The 22,548-nt window shown below is 35.8% G+C and overlaps 1 long non-coding RNA gene across 1 annotated transcript; it reads left to right on the top strand.

Annotated features, from left to right (window-relative positions):
* Window positions 1-17,712: 17,712 nt before the first annotated feature.
* Window positions 17,713-20,736, top strand: LOC144011541 (uncharacterized). The gene is made up of 3 exons (XR_013281812.1): window positions 17,713-18,011; window positions 18,452-18,679; window positions 18,952-20,736. It is a non-coding gene; the product is annotated as an uncharacterized LOC144011541 (long non-coding RNA).
* The last annotated feature ends 1,812 nt before the right edge of the window (window positions 20,737-22,548 follow it).

Below are 22,548 nucleotides of genomic sequence, written 5' to 3' on the forward strand. Positions count from 1 at the left end.
CTTGGGCACCTGTTAATTTTTAAGATTTTGACACATTAAGCTCAAATGTACACAATTGCTGATTATGGCTGTCAAATCTAAACCAAACGCTGTGCACTCAAATCTTTTGCTGTATTTAGTTTATTTTGGCATCCGGATATTGATTCTAGCATGAAATTGCTTGGGCACCTGTTAATTTTTAAGATTTTGACACATTAAGCTCAAATGTACAATCATGCGCTAAAAACGCATTTAAAGCAATAAAAAGGTGATTATGGCTGTCAAACCTAAACCAAACGTTGTGCACTCAAATCTTTTGCTGTATTTAGTTTATTTTGGCATCCGGATGATGATTCTAGCATGAAATTGCTTGGGCACCTGTTAATTTTTAAGATTTTGACACATTCAGCTCAAATGTACACAATTGCTGATTATGGCTGTCAAATCTAAACCAAACGTTGTGCACTCAAATCTTTTGCTGTATTTAGTTTATTTTGGCATCCGGATGATGATTCTAGCATGAAATTGCTTGGGCACCTGTTAATTTTTAAGATTTTGACACATTCAGCTCAAATGTACAATCATGCGCTAAAAACGCATTTAAAGCAATAAAAAGGTGATTATGGCTGTCAAACCTAAACCAAACGTTGTGCACTCAAATCTTTTGCTGTATTTAGTTTATTTTGGCATCCGGATGATGATTCTAGCATGAAATTGCTTGGGCACCTGTTAATTTTTAAGATTTTGACACATTCAGCTCAAATGTACACAATTGCTGATTATGGCTGTCAAATCTAAACCAAACGTTGTGCACTCAAATCTTTTGCTGTATTTAGTTTATTTTGGCATCCGGATGATGATTCTAGCATGAAATTGCTTGGGCACCTGTTAATTTTTAAGATTTTGACACATTCAGCTCAAATGTACAATCATGCGCTAAAAACGCATTTAAAGCAATAAAAAGGTGATTATGGCTGTCAAACCTAAACCAAACGTTGTGCACTCAAATCTTTTGCTGTATTTAGTTTATTTTGGCATCCGGATGATGATTCTAGCATGAAATTGCTTGGGCACCTGTTAATTTTTAAGATTTTGACACATTCAGCTCAAATGTACACAATTGCTGATTATGGCTGTCAAATCTAAACCAAACGTTGTGCACTCAAATCTTTTGCTGTATTTAGTTTATTTTGGCATCCGGATGATGATTCTAGCATGAAATTGCTTGGGCACCTGTTAATTTTTAAGATTTTGACACATTCAGCTCAAATGTACAATCATGCGCTAAAAACGCATTTAAAGCAATAAAAAGGTGATTATGGCTGTCAAACCTAAACCAAACGTTGTGCACTCAAATCTTTTGCTGTATTTAGTTTATTTTGGCATCCGGATGATGATTCTAGCATGAAATTGCTTGGGCACCTGTTAATTTTTAAGATTTTGACACATTCAGCTCAAATGTACACAATTGCTGATTATGGCTGTCAAATCTAAACCAAACGTTGTGCACTCAAATCTTTTGCTGTATTTAGTTTATTTTGGCATCCGGATGATGATTCTAGCATGAAATTGCTTGGGCACCTGTTAATTTTTAAGATTTTGACACATTCAGCTCAAATGTACAATCATGCGCTAAAAACGCATTTAAAGCAATAAAAAGGTGATTATGGCTGTCAAACCTAAACCAAACGTTGTGCACTCAAATCTTTTGCTGTATTTAGTTTATTTTGGCTTCCGGATGATGATTCTAGCATGAAATTGCTTGGGCACCTGTTAATTTTTAAGATTTTGACACATTCAGCTCAAATGTACAATCATGCGCTAAAAACGCATTTAAAGCAATAAAAAGGTGATTATGGCTGTCAAACCTAAACCAAACGTTGTGCACTCAAATCTTTTGCTGTATTTAGTTTATTTTGGCATCCGGATATTGATTCTAGCATGAAATTGCTTGGGCACCTGTTAATTTTTAAGATTTTGACACATTCAGCTCAAATGTACACAATTGCTGATTATGGCTGTCAAATCTAAACCAAACGCTGTGCACTCAAATCTTTTGCTGTATTTAGTTTATTTTGGCATTCGGATGATGATTCTAGCATGAAATTGCTTGGGCACCTGTTAATTTTTAAGATTTTGACACATTCAGCTCAAATGTACAATCATGCGCTAAAAACGCATTTAAAGCAATAAAAAGGTGATTATGGCTGTCAAACCTAAACCAAACGTTGTGCACTCAAATCTTTTGTATTTAGTTTATTTTGGCTTCCGGATGATGATTCTAGCATGAAATTGCTTGGGCACCTGTTAATTTTTAAGATTTTGACACATTCAGCTCAAATGTACACAATTGCTGATTATGGCTGTCAAATCTAAACCAAACGCTGTGCACATCAAATCTTTTGCTGTATTTAGTTTATTTTGGCATCCGGATGATGATTCTAGCATGAAATTGCTTGGGCACCTGTTAATTTTTAAGATTTTGACACATTCAGCTCAAATGTACAATCATGCGCTAAAAACGCATTTAAAGCAATAAAAAGGTGATTATGGCTGTCAAACCTAAACCAAACGTTGTGCACTCAAATCTTTTGCTGTATTTAGTTTATTTTGGCATCCGGATGATGATTCTAGCATGAAATTGCTTGGGCACCTGTTAATTTTTAAGATTTTGACACATTCAGCTCAAATGTACACAATTGTTGATTATGGCTGTCAAATCTAAACCAAACGCTGTGCACTCAAATCTTTTGCTGTATTTAGTTTATTTTGGCATCCGGATGATGATTCTAGCATGAAATTGCTTGGGCACCTGTTAATTTTTAAGATTTTGACACATTCAGCTCAAATGTACAATCATGCGCTAAAAACGCATTTAAAGCAATAAAAAGGTGATTATGGCTGTCAAACCTAAACCAAACGTTGTGCACTCAAATCTTTTGCTGTATTTAGTTTATTTTGGCATCCGGATGATTGATTCTAGCATGAAATTGCTTGGGCACCTGTTAATTTTTAAGATTTTGACACATTCAGCTCAAATGTACACAATTGCTGATTATGGCTGTCAAATCTAAACCAAACGCTGTGCACTCAAATCTTTTGCTGTATTTAGTTTATTTTGGCATCCGGATGATGATTCTAGCATGAAATTGCTTGGGCACCTGTTAATTTTTAAGATTTTGACACATTCAGCTCAAATGTACAATCATGCGCTAAAAACGCATTTAAAGCAATAAAAAGGTGATTATGGCTGTCAAACCTAAACCAAACGTTGTGCACTCAAATCTTTTGCTGTATTTAGTTTATTTTGGCATCCGGATGATGATTCTAGCATGAAATTGCTTGGGCACCTGTTAATTTTTAAGATTTTGACACATTCAGCTCAAATGTACACAATTGCTGATTATGGCTGTCAAATCTAAACCAAACGTTGTGCACTCAAATCTTTTGCTGTATTTAGTTTATTTTGGCATCCGGATGATGATTCTAGCATGAAATTGCTTGGGCACCTGTTAATTTTTAAGATTTTGACACATTCAGCTCAAATGTACAATCATGCGCTAAAAACGCATTTAAAGCAATAAAAAGGTGATTATGGCTGTCAAACCTAAACCAAACGTTGTGCACTCAAATCTTTTGCTGTATTTAGTTTAATTTGGCATCCGGATGATGATTCTAGCATGAAATTGCTTGGGCACCTGTTAATTTTTAAGATTTTGACACATTCAGCTCAAATGTACACAATTGCTGATTATGGCTGTCAAATCTAAACCAAACGTTGTGCACTCAAATCTTTTGCTGTATTTAGTTTATTTTGGCATCCGGATGATGATTCTAGCATGAAATTGCTTGGGCACCTGTTAATTTTAAGATTTTGACACATTCAGCTCAAATGTACAATCATGCGCTAAAAACGCATTTAAAGCAATAAAAAGGTGATTATGGCTGTCAAACCTAAACCAAACGTTGTGCACTCAAATCTTTTGCTGTATTTAGTTTATTTTGGCATCCGGATGATGATTCTAGCATGAAATTGCTTGGGCACCTGTTAATTTTTAAGATTTTGACACATTCAGCTCAAATGTACACAATTGCTGATTATGGCTGTCAAATCTAAACCAAACGTTGTGCACTCAAATCTTTTGCTGTATTTAGTTTATTTTGGCATCCGGATGATGATTCTAGCATGAAATTGCTTGGGCACCTGTTAATTTTTAAGATTTTGACACATTCAGCTCAAATGTACAATCATGCGCTAAAAACGCATTTAAAGCAATAAAAAGGTGATTATGGCTGTCAAACCTAAACCAAACGTTGTGCACTCAAATCTTTTGCTGTATTTAGTTTATTTTGGCATCCGGATATTGATTCTAGCATGAAATTGCTTGGGCACCTGTTAATTTTTAAGATTTTGACACATTAAGCTCAAATGTACACAATTGCTGATTATGGCTGTCAAATCTAAACCAAACGCTGTGCACTCAAATCTTTTGCTGTATTTAGTTTATTTTGGCATCCGGATATTGATTCTAGCATGAAATTGCTTGGGCACCTGTTAATTTTTAAGATTTTGACACATTCAGCTCAAATGTACACAATTGCTGATTATGGCTGTCAAATCTAAACCAAACGTTGTGCACTCAAATCTTTTGCTGTATTTAGTTTATTTTGGCATCCGGATGATGATTCTAGCATGAAATTGCTTGGGCACCTGTTAATTTTTTAAGATTTTGACACATTCAGCTCAAATGTACAATCATGCGCTAAAAACGCATTTAAAGCAATAAAAAGGTGATTATGGCTGTCAAACCTAAACCAAACGTTGTGCACTCAAATCTTTTGCTGTATTTAGTTTATTTTGGCATCCGGATGATGATTCTAGCATGAAATTGCTTGGGCACCTGTTAATTTTTAAGATTTTGACACATTCAGCTCAAATGTACACAATTGCTGATTATGGCTGTCAAATCTAAACCAAACGTTGTGCACTCAAATCTTTTGCTGTATTTAGTTTATTTTGGCATCCGGATGATGATTCTAGCATGAAATTGCTTGGGCACCTGTTAATTTTTAAGATTTTGACACATTCAGCTCAAATGTACACAATTGCTGATTATGGCTGTCAAATCTAAACCAAACGTTGTGCACTCAAATCTTTTGCTGTATTTAGTTTATTTTGGCATCCGGATGATGATTCTAGCATGAAATTGCTTGGGCACCTGTTAATTTTTAAGATTTTGACACATTCAGCTCAAATGTACAATCATGCGCTAAAAAACGCATTTAAAGCAATAAAAAGGTGATTATGGCTGTCAAACCTAAACCAAACGTTGTGCACTCAAATCTTTTGCTGTATTTAGTTTATTTTGGCATCCGGATATTGATTCTAGCATGAAATTGCTTGGGCACCTGTTAATTTTTAAGATTTTGACACATTAAGCTCAAATGTACACAATTGCTGATTATGGCTGTCAAATCTAAACCAAACGCTGTGCACTCAAATCTTTTGCTGTATTTAGTTTATTTTGGCATCCGGATATTGATTCTAGCATGAAATTGCTGGGCACCTGTTAATTTTTAAGATTTTGACACATTCAGCTCAAATGTACACAATTGCTGATTATGGCTGTCAAATCTAAACCAAACGTTGTGCACTCAAATCTTTTGCTGTATTTAGTTTATTTTGGCATCCGGATGATGATTCTAGCATGAAATTGCTTGGGCACCTGTTAATTTTTAAGATTTTGACACATTCAGCTCAAATGTACAATCATGCGCTAAAAACGCATTTAAAGCAATAAAAAGGTGATTATGGCTGTCAAACCTAAACCAAACGTTGTGCACTCAAATCTTTTGCTGTATTTAGTTTATTTTGGCATCCGGATGATGATTCTAGCATGAAATTGCTTGGGCACCTGTTAATTTTTAAGATTTTGACACATTCAGCTCAAATGTACACAATTGCTGATTATGGCTGTCAAATCTAAACCAAACGTTGTGCACTCAAATCTTTTGCTGTATTTAGTTTATTTTGGCATCCGGATGATGATTCTAGCATGAAATTGCTTGGGCACCTGTTAATTTTTAAGATTTTGACACATTCAGCTCAAATGTACAATCATGCGCTAAAAACGCATTTAAAGCAATAAAAGGTGATTATGGCTGTCAAACCTAAACCAAACGTTGTGCACTCAAATCTTTTGCTGTATTTAGTTTATTTTGGCATCCGGATGATGATTCTAGCATGAAATTGCTTGGGCACCTGTTAATTTTTAAGATTTTGACACATTCAGCTCAAATGTACACAATTGCTGATTATGGCTGTCAAATCTAAACCAAACGTTGTGCACTCAAATCTTTTGCTGTATTTAGTTTATTTTGGCATCCGGATGATGATTCTAGCATGAAATTGCTTGGGCACCTGTTAATTTTTAAGATTTTGACACATTCAGCTCAAATGTACAATCATGCGCTAAAAACGCATTTAAAGCAATAAAAAGGTGATTATGGCTGTCAAACCTAAACCAAACGTTGTGCACTCAAATCTTTTGCTGTATTTAGTTTATTTTGGCATCCGGATGATGATTCTAGCATGAAATTGCTTGGGCACCTGTTAATTTTTAAGATTTTGACACATTCAGCTCAAATGTACACAATTGCTGATTATGGCTGTCAAATCTAAACCAAACGTTGTGCACTCAAATCTTTTGCTGTATTTAGTTTATTTTGGCATCCGGATGATGATTCTAGCATGAAATTGCTTGGGCACCTGTTAATTTTTAAGATTTTGACACATTCAGCTCAAATGTACAATCATGCGCTAAAAACGCATTTAAAGCAATAAAAAGGTGATTATGGCTGTCAAACCTAAACCAAACGTTGTGCACTCAAATCTTTTGCTGTATTTAGTTTATTTTGGCATCCGGATGATGATTCTAGCATGAAATTGCTTGGGCACCTGTTAATTTTTAAGATTTTGACACATTCAGCTCAAATGTACACAATTGCTGATTATGGCTGTCAAATCTAAACCAAACGTTGTGCACTCAAATCTTTTGCTGTATTTAGTTTATTTTGGCATCCGGATGATGATTCTAGCATGAAATTGCTTGGGCACCTGTTAATTTTTAAGATTTTGACACATTCAGCTCAAATGTACAATCATGCGCTAAAAACGCATTTAAAGCAATAAAAAGGTGATTATGGCTGTCAAACCTAAACCAAACGTTGTGCACTCAAATCTTTTGCTGTATTTAGTTTATTTTGGCTTCCGGATGATGATTCTAGCATGAAATTGCTTGGGCACCTGTTAATTTTTAAGATTTTGACACATTCAGCTCAAATGTACAATCATGCGCTAAAAACGCATTTAAAGCAATAAAAAGGTGATTATGGCTGTCAAACCTAAACCAAACGTTGTGCACTCAAATCTTTTGCTGTATTTAGTTTATTTTGGCATCCGGATATTGATTCTAGCATGAAATTGCTTGGGCACCTGTTAATTTTTAAGATTTTGACACATTCAGCTCAAATGTACACAATTGCTGATTATGGCTGTCAAATCTAAACCAAACGCTGTGCACTCAAATCTTTTGCTGTATTTAGTTTATTTTGGCATTCGGATGATGATTCTAGCATGAAATTGCTTGGGCACCTGTTAATTTTTAAGATTTTGACACATTCAGCTCAAATGTACAATCATGCGCTAAAAACGCATTTAAAGCAATAAAAAGGTGATTATGGCTGTCAAACCTAAACCAAACGTTGTGCACTCAAATCTTTTGCTGTATTTAGTTTATTTTGGCTTCCGGATGATGATTCTAGCATGAAATTGCTTGGGCACCTGTTAATTTTTAAGATTTTGACACATTCAGCTCAAATGTACACAATTGCTGATTATGGCTGTCAAATCTAAACCAAACGCTGTGCACTCAAATCTTTTGCTGTATTTAGTTTATTTTGGCATCCGGATGATGATTCTAGCATGAAATTGCTTGGGCACCTGTTAATTTTTAAGATTTTGACACATTCAGCTCAAATGTACAATCATGCGCTAAAAACGCATTTAAAGCAATAAAAAGGTGATTATGGCTGTCAAACCTAAACCAAACGTTGTGCACTCAAATCTTTTGCTGTATTTAGTTTATTTTGGCATCCGGATGATGATTCTAGCATGAAATTGCTTGGGCACCTGTTAATTTTTAAGATTTTGACACATTCAGCTCAAATGTACACAATTGTTGATTATGGCTGTCAAATCTAAACCAAACGTTGTGCACTCAAATCTTTTGCTGTATTTAGTTTATTTTGGCATCCGGATGATGATTCTAGCATGAAATTGCTTGGGCACCTGTTAATTTTTAAGATTTTGACACATTCAGCTCAAATGTACAATCATGCGCTAAAAACGCATTTAAAGCAATAAAAAGGTGATTATGGCTGTCAAACCTAAACCAAACGTTGTGCACTCAAATCTTTTGCTGTATTTAGTTTATTTTGGCATCCGGATATTGATTCTAGCATGAAATTGCTTGGGCACCTGTTAATTTTTAAGATTTTGACACATTCAGCTCAAATGTACACAATTGCTGATTATGGCTGTCAAATCTAAACCAAACGCTGTGCACTCAAATCTTTTGCTGTATTTAGTTTATTTTGGCATCCGGATGATGATTCTAGCATGAAATTGCTTGGGCACCTGTTAATTTTTAAGATTTTGACACATTCAGCTCAAATGTACAATCATGCGCTAAAAACGCATTTAAAGCAATAAAAAGGTGATTATGGCTGTCAAACCTAAACCAAACGTTGTGCACTCAAATCTTTTGCTGTATTTAGTTTATTTTGGCATCCGGATGATGATTCTAGCATGAAATTGCTTGGGCACCTGTTAATTTTTAAGATTTTGACACATTCAGCTCAAATGTACACAATTGCTGATTATGGCTGTCAAATCTAAACCAAACGTTGTGCACTCAAATCTTTTGCTGTATTTAGTTTATTTTGGCATCCGGATGATGATTCTAGCATGAAATTGCTTGGGCACCTGTTAATTTTTAAGATTTTGACACATTCAGCTCAAATGTACAATCATGCGCTAAAAACGCATTTAAAGCAATAAAAAGGTGATTATGGCTGTCAAACCTAAACCAAACGTTGTGCACTCAAATCTTTTGCTGTATTTAGTTTAATTTGGCATCCGGATGATGATTCTAGCATGAAATTGCTTGGGCACCTGTTAATTTTTAAGATTTTGACACATTCAGCTCAAATGTACACAATTGCTGATTATGGCTGTCAAATCTAAACCAAACGTTGTGCACTCAAATCTTTTGCTGTATTTAGTTTATTTTGGCATCCGGATGATGATTCTAGCATGAAATTGCTTGGGCACCTGTTAATTTTTAAGATTTTGACACATTCAGCTCAAATGTACAATCATGCGCTAAAAACGCATTTAAAGCAATAAAAAGGTGATTATGGCTGTCAAACCTAAACCAAACGTTGTGCACTCAAATCTTTTGCTGTATTTAGTTTATTTTGGCATCCGGATGATGATTCTAGCATGAAATTGCTTGGGCACCTGTTAATTTTTAAGATTTTGACACATTCAGCTCAAATGTACACAATTGCTGATTATGGCTGTCAAATCTAAACCAAACGTTGTGCACTCAAATCTTTTGCTGTATTTAGTTTATTTTGGCATCCGGATGATGATTCTAGCATGAAATTGCTTGGGCACCTGTTAATTTTTAAGATTTTGACACATTCAGCTCAAATGTACAATCATGCGCTAAAAACGCATTTAAAGCAATAAAAAGGTGATTATGGCTGTCAAACCTAAACCAAACGTTGTGCACTCAAATCTTTTGCTGTATTTAGTTTATTTTGGCATCCGGATATTGATTCTAGCATGAAATTGCTTGGGCACCTGTTAATTTTTAAGATTTTGACACATTAAGCTCAAATGTACACAATTGCTGATTATGGCTGTCAAATCTAAACCAAACGCTGTGCACTCAAATCTTTTGCTGTATTTAGTTTATTTTGGCATCCGGATATTGATTCTAGCATGAAATTGCTTGGGCACCTGTTAATTTTTAAGATTTTGACACATTCAGCTCAAATGTACACAATTGCTGATTATGGCTGTCAAATCTAAACCAAACGTTGTGCACTCAAATCTTTTGCTGTATTTAGTTTATTTTGGCATCCGGATGATGATTCTAGCATGAAATTGCTTGGGCACCTGTTAATTTTTAAGATTTTGACACATTCAGCTCAAATGTACAATCATGCGCTAAAAACGCATTTAAAGCAATAAAAAGGTGATTATGGCTGTCAAACCTAAACCAAACGTTGTGCACTCAAATCTTTTGCTGTATTTAGTTTATTTTGGCATCCGGATGATGATTCTAGCATGAAATTGCTTGGGCACCTGTTAATTTTTAAGATTTTGACACATTCAGCTCAAATGTACACAATTGCTGATTATGGCTGTCAAATCTAAACCAAACGTTGTGCACTCAAATCTTTTGCTGTATTTAGTTTATTTTGGCATCCGGATGATGATTCTAGCATGAAATTGCTTGGGCACCTGTTAATTTTTAAGATTTTGACACATTCAGCTCAAATGTACACAATTGCTGATTATGGCTGTCAAATCTAAACCAAACGTTGTGCACTCAAATCTTTTGCTGTATTTAGTTTATTTTGGCATCCGGATGATGATTCTAGCATGAAATTGCTTGGGCACCTGTTAATTTTTAAGATTTTGACACATTCAGCTCAAATGTACAATCATGCGCTAAAAACGCATTTAAAGCAATAAAAAGGTGATTATGGCTGTCAAACCTAAACCAAACGTTGTGCACTCAAATCTTTTGCTGTATTTAGTTTATTTTGGCATCCGGATGATGATTCTAGCATGAAATTGCTTGGGCACCTGTTAATTTTTAAGATTTTGACACATTCAGCTCAAATGTACACAATTGCTGATTATGGCTGTCAAATCTAAACCAAACGTTGTGCACTCAAATCTTTTGCTGTATTTAGTTTATTTTGGCATCCGGATGATGATTCTAGCATGAAATTGCTTGGGCACCTGTTAATTTTTAAGATTTTGACACATTCAGCTCAAATGTACAATCATGCGCTAAAAACGCATTTAAAGCAATAAAAAGGTGATTATGGCTGTCAAACCTAAACCAAACGTTGTGCACTCAAATCTTTTGCTGTATTTAGTTTATTTTGGCATCCGGATGATGATTCTAGCATGAAATTGCTTGGGCACCTGTTAATTTTTAAGATTTTGACACATTCAGCTCAAATGTACACAATTGCTGATTATGGCTGTCAAATCTAAACCAAACGTTGTGCACTCAAATCTTTTGCTGTATTTAGTTTATTTTGGCATCCGGATGATGATTCTAGCATGAAATTGCTTGGGCACCTGTTAATTTTTAAGATTTTGACACATTCAGCTCAAATGTACAATCATGCGCTAAAAACGCATTTAAAGCAATAAAAAGGTGATTATGGCTGTCAAACCTAAACCAAACGTTGTGCACTCAAATCTTTTGCTGTATTTAGTTTATTTTGGCTTCCGGATGATGATTCTAGCATGAAATTGCTTGGGCACCTGTTAATTTTTAAGATTTTGACACATTCAGCTCAAATGTACAATCATGCGCTAAAAACGCATTGAAAGCAATAAAAAGGTGATTATGGCTGTCAAACCTAAACCAAACGTTGTGCACTCAAATCTTTTGCTGTATTTAGTTTATTTTGGCATCCGGATATTGATTCTAGCATGAAATTGCTTGGGCACCTGTTAATTTTTAAGATTTTGACACATTCAGCTCAAATGTACACAATTGCTGATTATGGCTGTCAAATCTAAACCAAACGCTGTGCACTCAAATCTTTTGCTGTATTTAGTTTATTTTGGCATTCGGATGATGATTCTAGCATGAAATTGCTTGGGCACCTGTTAATTTTTAAGATTTTGACACATTCAGCTCAAATGTACAATCATGCGCTAAAAACGCATTTAAAGCAATAAAAAGGTGATTATGGCTGTCAAACCTAAACCAAACGTTGTGCACTCAAATCTTTTGCTGTATTTAGTTTATTTTGGCTTCCGGATGATGATTCTAGCATGAAATTGCTTGGGCACCTGTTAATTTTTAAGATTTTGACACATTCAGCTCAAATGTACACAATTGCTGATTATGGCTGTCAAATCTAAACCAAACGCTGTGCACTCAAATCTTTTGCTGTATTTAGTTTATTTTGGCATCCGGATGATGATTCTAGCATGAAATTGCTTGGGCACCTGTTAATTTTTAAGATTTTGACACATTCAGCTCAAATGTACAATCATGCGCTAAAAACGCATTTAAAGCAATAAAAAGGTGATTATGGCTGTCAAACCTAAACCAAACGTTGTGCACTCAAATCTTTTGCTGTATTTAGTTTATTTTGGCATCCGGATGATGATTCTAGCATGAAATTGCTTGGGCACCTGTTAATTTTTAAGATTTTGACACATTCAGCTCAAATGTACACAATTGTTGATTATGGCTGTCAAATCTAAACCAAACGTTGTGCACTCAAATCTTTTGCTGTATTTAGTTTATTTTGGCATCCGGATGATGATTCTAGCATGAAATTGCTTGGGCACCTGTTAATTTTTAAGATTTTGACACATTCAGCTCAAATGTACAATCATGCGCTAAAAACGCATTTAAAGCAATAAAAAGGTGATTATGGCTGTCAAACCTAAACCAAACGTTGTGCACTCAAATCTTTTGCTGTATTTAGTTTATTTTGGCATCCGGATGATGATTCTAGCATGAAATTGCTTGGGCACCTGTTAATTTTTAAGATTTTGACACATTCAGCTCAAATGTACACAATTGCTGATTATGGCTGTCAAATCTAAACCAAACGTTGTGCACTCAAATCTTTTGCTGTATTTAGTTTATTTTGGCATCCGGATGATGATTCTAGCATGAAATTGCTTGGGCACCTGTTAATTTTTAAGATTTTGACACATTCAGCTCAAATGTACAATCATGCGCTAAAAACGCATTTAAAGCAATAAAAAGGTGATTATGGCTGTCAAACCTAAACCAAACGTTGTGCACTCAAATCTTTTGCTGTATTTAGTTTATTTTGGCATCCGGATGATGATTCTAGCATGAAATTGCTTGGGCACCTGTTAATTTTTAAGATTTTGACACATTCAGCTCAAATGTACACAATTGCTGATTATGGCTGTCAAATCTAAACCAAACGTTGTGCACTCAAATCTTTTGCTGTATTTAGTTTATTTTGGCATCCGGATGATGATTCTAGCATGAAATTGCTTGGGCACCTGTTAATTTTTAAGATTTTGACACATTCAGCTCAAATGTACAATCATGCGCTAAAAACGCATTTAAAGCAATAAAAAGGTGATTATGGCTGTCAAACCTAAACCAAACGTTGTGCACTCAAATCTTTTGCTGTATTTAGTTTATTTTGGCATCCGGATATTGATTCTAGCATGAAATTGCTTGGGCACCTGTTAATTTTTAAGATTTTGACACATTCAGCTCAAATGTACACAATTGCTGATTATGGCTGTCAAATCTAAACCAAACGCTGTGCACTCAAATCTTTTGCTGTATTTAGTTTATTTTGGCATCCGGATGATGATTCTAGCATGAAATTGCTTGGGCACCTGTTAATTTTTAAGATTTTGACACATTCAGCTCAAATGTACAATCATGCGCTAAAAACGCATTTAAAGCAATAAAAAGGTGATTATGGCTGTCAAACCTAAACCAAACGTTGTGCACTCAAATCTTTTGCTGTATTTAGTTTATTTTGGCATCCGGATGATGATTCTAGCATGAAATTGCTTGGGCACCTGTTAATTTTTAAGATTTTGACACATTCAGCTCAAATGTACACAATTGCTGATTATGGCTGTCAAATCTAAACCAAACGTTGTGCACTCAAATCTTTTGCTGTATTTAGTTTATTTTGGCATCCGGATGATGATTCTAGCATGAAATTGCTTGGGCACCTGTTAATTTTTAAGATTTTGACACATTCAGCTCAAATGTACAATCATGCGCTAAAAACGCATTTAAAGCAATAAAAAGGTGATTATGGCTGTCAAACCTAAACCAAACGTTGTGCACTCAAATCTTTTGCTGTATTTAGTTTAATTTGGCATCCGGATGATGATTCTAGCATGAAATTGCTTGGGCACCTGTTAATTTTTAAGATTTTGACACATTCAGCTCAAATGTACACAATTGCTGATTATGGCTGTCAAATCTAAACCAAACGTTGTGCACTCAAATCTTTTGCTGTATTTAGTTTATTTTGGCATCCGGATGATGATTCTAGCATGAAATTGCTTGGGCACCTGTTAATTTTTAAGATTTTGACACATTCAGCTCAAATGTACAATCATGCGCTAAAAACGCATTTAAAGCAATAAAAAGGTGATTATGGCTGTCAAACCTAAACCAAACGTTGTGCACTCAAATCTTTTGCTGTATTTAGTTTATTTTGGCATCCGGATGATGATTCTAGCATGAAATTGCTTGGGCACCTGTTAATTTTTAAGATTTTGACACATTCAGCTCAAATGTACACAATTGCTGATTATGGCTGTCAAATCTAAACCAAACGTTGTGCACTCAAATCTTTTGCTGTATTTAGTTTATTTTGGCATCCGGATGATGATTCTAGCATGAAATTGCTTGGGCACCTGTTAATTTTTAAGATTTTGACACATTCAGCTCAAATGTACAATCATGCGCTAAAAACGCATTTAAAGCAATAAAAAGGTGATTATGGCTGTCAAACCTAAACCAAACGTTGTGCACTCAAATCTTTTGCTGTATTTAGTTTATTTTGGCATCCGGATATTGATTCTAGCATGAAATTGCTTGGGCACCTGTTAATTTTTAAGATTTTGACACATTAAGCTCAAATGTACACAATTGCTGATTATGGCTGTCAAATCTAAACCAAACGCTGTGCACTCAAATCTTTTGCTGTATTTAGTTTATTTTGGCATCCGGATATTGATTCTAGCATGAAATTGCTTGGGCACCTGTTAATTTTTAAGATTTTGACACATTCAGCTCAAATGTACACAATTGCTGATTATGGCTGTCAAATCTAAACCAAACGTTGTGCACTCAAATCTTTTGCTGTATTTAGTTTATTTTGGCATCCGGATGATGATTCTAGCATGAAATTGCTTGGGCACCTGTTAATTTTTAAGATTTTGACACATTCAGCTCAAATGTACACAATTGCTGATTATGGCTGTCAAATCTAAACCAAACGTTGTGCACTCAAATCTTTTGCTGTATTTAGTTTATTTTGGCATCCGGATGATGATTCTAGCATGAAATTGCTTGGGCACCTGTTAATTTTTAAGATTTTGACACATTCAGCTCAAATGTACAATCATGCGCTAAAAACGCATTTAAAGCAATAAAAAGGTGATTATGGCTGTCAAACCTAAACCAAACGTTGTGCACTCAAATCTTTTGCTGTATTTAGTTTATTTTGGCATCCGGATGATGATTCTAGCATGAAATTGCTTGGGCACCTGTTAATTTTTAAGATTTTGACACATTCAGCTCAAATGTACACAATTGCTGATTATGGCTGTCAAATCTAAACCAAACGTTGTGCACTCAAATCTTTTGCTGTATTTAGTTTATTTTGGCATCCGGATGATGATTCTAGCATGAAATTGCTTGGGCACCTGTTAATTTTTAAGATTTTGACACATTCAGCTCAAATGTACAATCATGCGCTAAAAACGCATTTAAAGCAATAAAAAGGTGATTATGGCTGTCAAACCTAAACCAAACGTTGTGCACTCAAATCTTTTGCTGTATTTAGTTTATTTTGGCATCCGGATGATGATTCTAGCATGAAATTGCTTGGGCACCTGTTAATTTTTAAGATTTTGACACATTCAGCTCAAATGTACACAATTGCTGATTATGGCTGTCAAATCTAAACCAAACGTTGTGCACTCAAATCTTTTGCTGTATTTAGTTTATTTTGGCATCCGGATGATGATTCTAGCATGAAATTGCTTGGGCACCTGTTAATTTTTAAGATTTTGACACATTCAGCTCAAATGTACAATCATGCGCTAAAAACGCATTTAAAGCAATAAAAAGGTGATTATGGCTGTCAAACCTAAACCAAACGTTGTGCACTCAAATCTTTTGCTGTATTTAGTTTATTTTGGCATCCGGATATTGATTCTAGCATGAAATTGCTTGGGCACCTGTTAATTTTTAAGATTTTGACACATTCAGCTCAAATGTACACAATTGCTGATTATGGCTGTCAAATCTAAACCAAACGCTGTGCACTCAAATCTTTTGCTGTATTTAGTTTATTTTGGCATCCGGATGATGATTCTAGCATGAAATTGCTTGGGCACCTGTTAATTTTTAAGATTTTGACACATTCAGCTCAAATGTACAATCATGCGCTAAAAACGCATTTAAAGCAATAAAAAGGTGATTATGGCTGTCAAACCTAAACCAAACGTTGTGCACTCAAATCTTTTGCTGTATTTAGTTTATTTTGGCATCCGGATGATGATTCTAGCATGAAATTGCTTGGGCACCTGTTAATTTTTAAGATTTTGACACATTCAGCTCAAATGTACACAATTGCTGATTATGGCTGTCAAATCTAAACCAAACGTTGTGCACTCAAATCTTTTGCTGTATTTAGTTTATTTTGGCATCCGGATGATGATTCTAGCATGAAATTGCTTGGGCACCTGTTAATTTTTAAGATTTTGACACATTCAGCTCAAATGTACAATCATGCGCTAAAAACGCATTTAAAGCAATAAAAAGGTGATTATGGCTGTCAAACCTAAACCAAACGTTGTGCACTCAAATCTTTTGCTGTATTTAGTTTATTTTGGCATCCGGATGATGATTCTAGCATGAAATTGCTTGGGCACCTGTTAATTTTTAAGATTTTGACACATTCAGCTCAAATGTACACAATTGTTGATTATGGCTGTCAAATCTAAACCAAACGTTGTGCACTCAAATCTTTTGCTGTATTTAGTTTATTTTGGCATCCGGATGATGATTCTAGCATGAAATTGCTTGGGCACCTGTTAATTTTTAAGATTTTGACACATTCAGCTCAAATGTACACAATTGCTGATTATGGCTGTCAAATCTAAACCAAACGTTGTGCACTCAAATCTTTTGCTGTATTTAGTTTATTTTGGCATCCGGATGATGATTCTAGCATGAAATTGCTTGGGCACCTGTTAATTTTTAAGATTTTGACACATTCAGCTCAAATGTACAATCATGCGCTAAAAACGCATTTAAAGCAATAAAAAGGTGATTATGGCTGTCAAACCTAAACCAAACGTTGTGCACTCAAATCTTTTGCTGTATTTAGTTTATTTTGGCATCCGGATGATGATTCTAGCATGAAATTGCTTGGGCACCTGTTAATTTTTAAGATTTTGACACATTCAGCTCAAATGTACACAATTGCTGATTATGGCTGTCAAATCTAAACCAAACGTTGTGCACTCAAATCTTTTGCTGTATTTAGTTTATTTTGGCATCCGGATGATGATTCTAGCATGAAATTGCTTGGGCACCTGTTAATTTTTAAGATTTTGACACATTCAGCTCAAATGTACACAATAGGTCGCTTGCACATGTCGTCACTTCCGCCTCGGATTTCTCGTAGTCGCCATGCTGGGTGGCCTCCATTTACGTAGCGATTCGGTCTAACACGTATCTATCACGTTTGTTTTCTGCGTTTAAAATGGTACATTGTTGCTGTATCGTTGGCTGTTCGAACAAAGCCAAGGGGGAAAATGGTCGGTCTTTTTTCCGAATTCCGAAAATAATTAGGAACCAGGGCCTGGAGACAGAGGAGTGCGGACTCCGGAGGGAAGTCGTTACTTTGGGCTCGTGTGTGCAGCGATCACTTTGTGAGCGGTAAGCTTGTTTACCTTTATTTAATGCATGAGGATTAATAACGTTTCGACCGCCCATATATGGGCAAGTTGCTTATGTTTTGGATTCATGAGCAAGCAAGTTCGGTAGTACAAGCTGGCTAGCGGACGTTAGCCGAAAGCTAACATCGAACATTTTCACCCAAGTAGTGCCAGTGCAAAGTGTTTACTGCTGAAATTGGATTGATTAGTCTTGGGCTTTTAATGCAGATAACATGTTTTTTGGTGGCAAAATGTAAACTTGGAAAAAAAAGAGACAGAAGGGGCTGATGCAAGAAAACAGACCCCCGGGGGTGATGCAAGAAAACAGACCCCCGGTAGCCTACACATCATGCTAAAGAACTTATTCACGGCCACCCTACTGCGGTAAAATAACCAGGCTTTCCATATTTTATTTGTTTATATATTTGTTTATTTTAACAGGTCGCCCTGCGCCCGTTTTTCTGTCCAATCATCCCGACTGGGCTCCAACATTAAAGTTGGGTCCCAAGTTACATCTATGTCTCAGCCCAGTCGGTGCCAAGATATGAACGTGCACAGGAGAGACAAGCAAAGAAAAGACGACTCGAAGTGGCAGAGATTGTTGCAGTTATGCAGCCAGATGGCTCCAGTAACCTGTACTCTCAAGTACTGCTGACATCATTGACTCTGGTATGCCACTCAGAATTCATTACATGATATATTGTATGCATGAGTGAATGTATGTGTTTGTTTGTGTGTGTACACGCACCTTATATTTTAGAGACATTTGGAAGTGTTTATAGAAATAAGTATTTGCCTGTAGCAATGTTCATACATTAAAAAATGCAACAAAATGTGTACATTTCTTTTACACTGACAAAAAAACTAACTACTTTACTATATTAAACCTATTACTGGTACCGTATTTTTTTGTGATTTTTTTTCTTTATTTTTTTCTTTAGGGATCTCATGCCACACCGACTTGATTGCCAATGACATGATGGAAACGAAGGCGAGCATCAAAGCATTGGAGGAGGACAACATGCGACTGTTTGTTTGGCGCTAATAAAGGCAGCGTTTATACAAATTCTATTGTTGGGTTTGTTTACAAAGTTATACATAATACAAATGACAGGATTTGACTCAATGTGCAATATGGTCCCTCTTAAAGTAATGGCATAAATCTCTATTATTTCTAAAAGCACAAAAAATGAAGTGAATAATGATTAGATGTAGTAATTTCAGGGTTAAAAATTGAACTGTTAATTAATGTAGTTTATTTTAGCACAGGTGCCTACCATCCTGATGACGGTATGATGTAATGTTGATGGGGTACGCAATGACTTTCATTATGCTATGTACAGAGGAAAAAGTTGCTCTCTTTTAAATGTGTTTAATGTAAGACAAGTACCAGTACTGTGTTACAGTTTTCCCAATAATCCTTGTTTCACACTTGTCACAAAACCACTGTCCTTTTGGCAGTCTAGATTGGCACACTTCAAGTGATATCATTTGATTTTACAATCTGCTGCAGCACAAAAAACTACTTTATTCCGCATCTTTGAAGTACATGAGCAAGTGGTAGGTGACAGCGGCTGAGCAGGAACACTGGAAGTCAACTGCTGATCTAGTAAATGCTCTCCCGAGCAGTTCAGGTAAGGAGGGGATTTTGGGGGAAAAAAACTCTTGGCTTTTCCAACTGGCCAAAACGAGCGATCTGGGTGGACTCGCTCAATCACACTTTGTCCACACCACAAAGTCGCAGAAGTCCGTCCAGTTAAACTCATCTGTGCCTGAATCTGAAAATATTACAAACATTGTAATGAAAATATGAAACATAGAATTAAATAAGAAACTACAAAAAGTAAAGCCATACATACCTGGTAATACTATTGGTGTTGTCGTGACAAGTGATGGGAATTGTTGCCATCTGGCACCAGACAGAAATTGGGTGTTGTGACAGCCTCCTTAACCGTGAGATCATAAGAAAAGCTGTCAGTATGCTCAGTAGTTACCATGAACACGTTTTATTGTACTGGAAACTGAAACTAAAAATACGTCCTCCGAGAGTGGTTAACCTTAACCATTTAGAATAAGTTGATTAAGTAACATGTAACTAGTGAAAGGGTAGCATTAAATTTAATTAAGCCACGGGGAGGCTGTGCAGTTACTTTTTATTCTTATACGCTCTGCCATATTTGCCTGTTATAAAATTATTAGAAAAACCACATCAGGTAAAGCCAGCTGTGCATGTAAACACAATGATAACAGGAAGCCTGAGAACAAATCAACATTTTTGTGTGCAGAATTACCAACACCATGTGGTTTACTTACGTGCAACAGCAACCGTTTCTTCTGATGCGATGTTAAAGTTTACACTCTGTATCCACCCGCTTACAAAATAATTGTAAGCCTCCAGGGATTTGTTGGCGTGTTATGGAGCATGTTGTCAACACGAGGTAGGGAAAGATGTCCAGAGATGTCACATTTGGCCAGCAAGCTTTCTCCGTCAAAAAAAAAAATCACCCTTGGTCAGGACGTAATTAGGATCAATCCCGCCACACAGAGACACCTTCTGCCTGTATCGTTGTTTTTGATCTTCCGGTAAATCGTGAAAATACTGCGAAAATTACATCAGGTTGATAAGCTCTACCGTGTAACTCGCGAGTGTACCTTGTGAACCGGCGGACACCCAATATGGCGCCCGAAGGAAAAACTCCCATGATGCATTACGATGTGCAAGCGACCTATTGCTGATTATGGCTGTCAAATCTAAACCAAACGTTGTGCACTCAAATCTTTTGCTGTATTTAGTTTATTTTGGCATCCGGATGATGATTCTAGCATGAAATTGCTTGGGCACCTGTTAATTTTTAAGATTTTGACACATTCAGCTCAAATGTACAATCATGCGCTAAAAACGCATTTAAAGCAATAAAAAGGTGATTATGGCTGTCAAACCTAAACCAAACGTTGTGCACTCAAATCTTTTGCTGTATTTAGTTTATTTTGGCATCCGGATGATGATTCTAGCATGAAATTGCTTGGGCACCTGTTAATTTTTAAGATTTTGACACATTCAGCTCAAATGTACACAATTGCTGATTATGGCTGTCAAATCTAAACCAAACGTTGTGCACTCAAATCTTTTGCTGTATTTAGTTTATTTTGGCATCCGGATGATGATTCTAGCATGAAATTGCTTGGGCACCTGTTAATTTTTAAGATTTTGACACATTCAGCTCAAATGTACAATCATGCGCTAAAAACGCATTTAAAGCAATAAAAAGGTGATTATGGCTGTCAAACCTAAACCAAACGTTGTGCACTCAAATCTTTTGCTGTATTTAGTTTATTTTGGCATCCGGATGATGATTCTAGCATGAAATTGCTTGGGCACCTGTTAATTTTTAAGATTTTGACACATTCAGCTCAAATGTACAATCATGCGCTAAAAACGCATTTAAAGCAATAAAAAGGTGATTATGGCTGTCAAACCTAAACCAAACGTTGTGCACTCAAATCTTTTGCTGTATTTAGTTTATTTTGGCATCCGGATATTGATTCTAGCATGAAATTGCTTGGGCACCTGTTAATTTTTAAGATTTTGACACATTCAGCTCAAATGTACACAATTGCTGATTATGGCTGTCAAATCTAAACCAAACGCTGTGCACTCAAATCTTTTGCTGTATTTAGTTTATTTTGGCATCCGGATGATGATTCTAGCATGAAATTGCTTGGGCACCTGTTAATTTTTAAGATTTTGACACATTCAGCTCAAATGTACAATCATGCGCTAAAAACGCATTTAAAGCAATAAAAAGGTGATTATGGCTGTCAAACCTAAACCAAACGTTGTGCACTCAAATCTTTTGCTGTATTTAGTTTATTTTGGCATCCGGATGATGATTCTAGCATGAAATTGCTTGGGCACCTGTTAATTTTTAAGATTTTGACACATTCAGCTCAAATGTACACAATTGCTGATTATGGCTGTCAAATCTAAACCAAACGTTGTGCACTCAAATCTTTTGCTGTATTTAGTTTATTTTGGCATCCGGATGATGATTCTAGCATGAAATTGCTTGGGCACCTGTTAATTTTTAAGATTTTGACACATTCAGCTCAAATGTACAATCATGCGCTAAAAACGCATTTAAAGCAATAAAAAGGTGATTATGGCTGTCAAACCTAAACCAAACGTTGTGCACTCAAATCTTTTGCTGTATTTAGTTTAATTTGGCATCCGGATGATGATTCTAGCATGAAATTGCTTGGGCACCTGTTAATTTTTAAGATTTTGACACATTCAGCTCAAATGTACACAATTGCTGATTATGGCTGTCAAATCTAAACCAAACGTTGTGCACTCAAATCTTTTGCTGTATTTAGTTTATTTTGGCATCCGGATGATGATTCTAGTATGAAATTGCTTGGGCACCTGTTAATTTTTAAGATTTTGACACATTCAGCTCAAATGTACAATCATGCGCTAAAAACGCATTTAAAGCAATAAAAAGGTGATTATGGCTGTCAAACCTAAACCAAACGTTGTG

This window comes from Festucalex cinctus, unplaced genomic scaffold (assembly GCF_051991245.1).
Source record: "Festucalex cinctus isolate MCC-2025b unplaced genomic scaffold, RoL_Fcin_1.0 HiC_scaffold_275, whole genome shotgun sequence".
Taxonomy (NCBI): domain Eukaryota; kingdom Metazoa; phylum Chordata; class Actinopteri; order Syngnathiformes; family Syngnathidae; genus Festucalex; species Festucalex cinctus.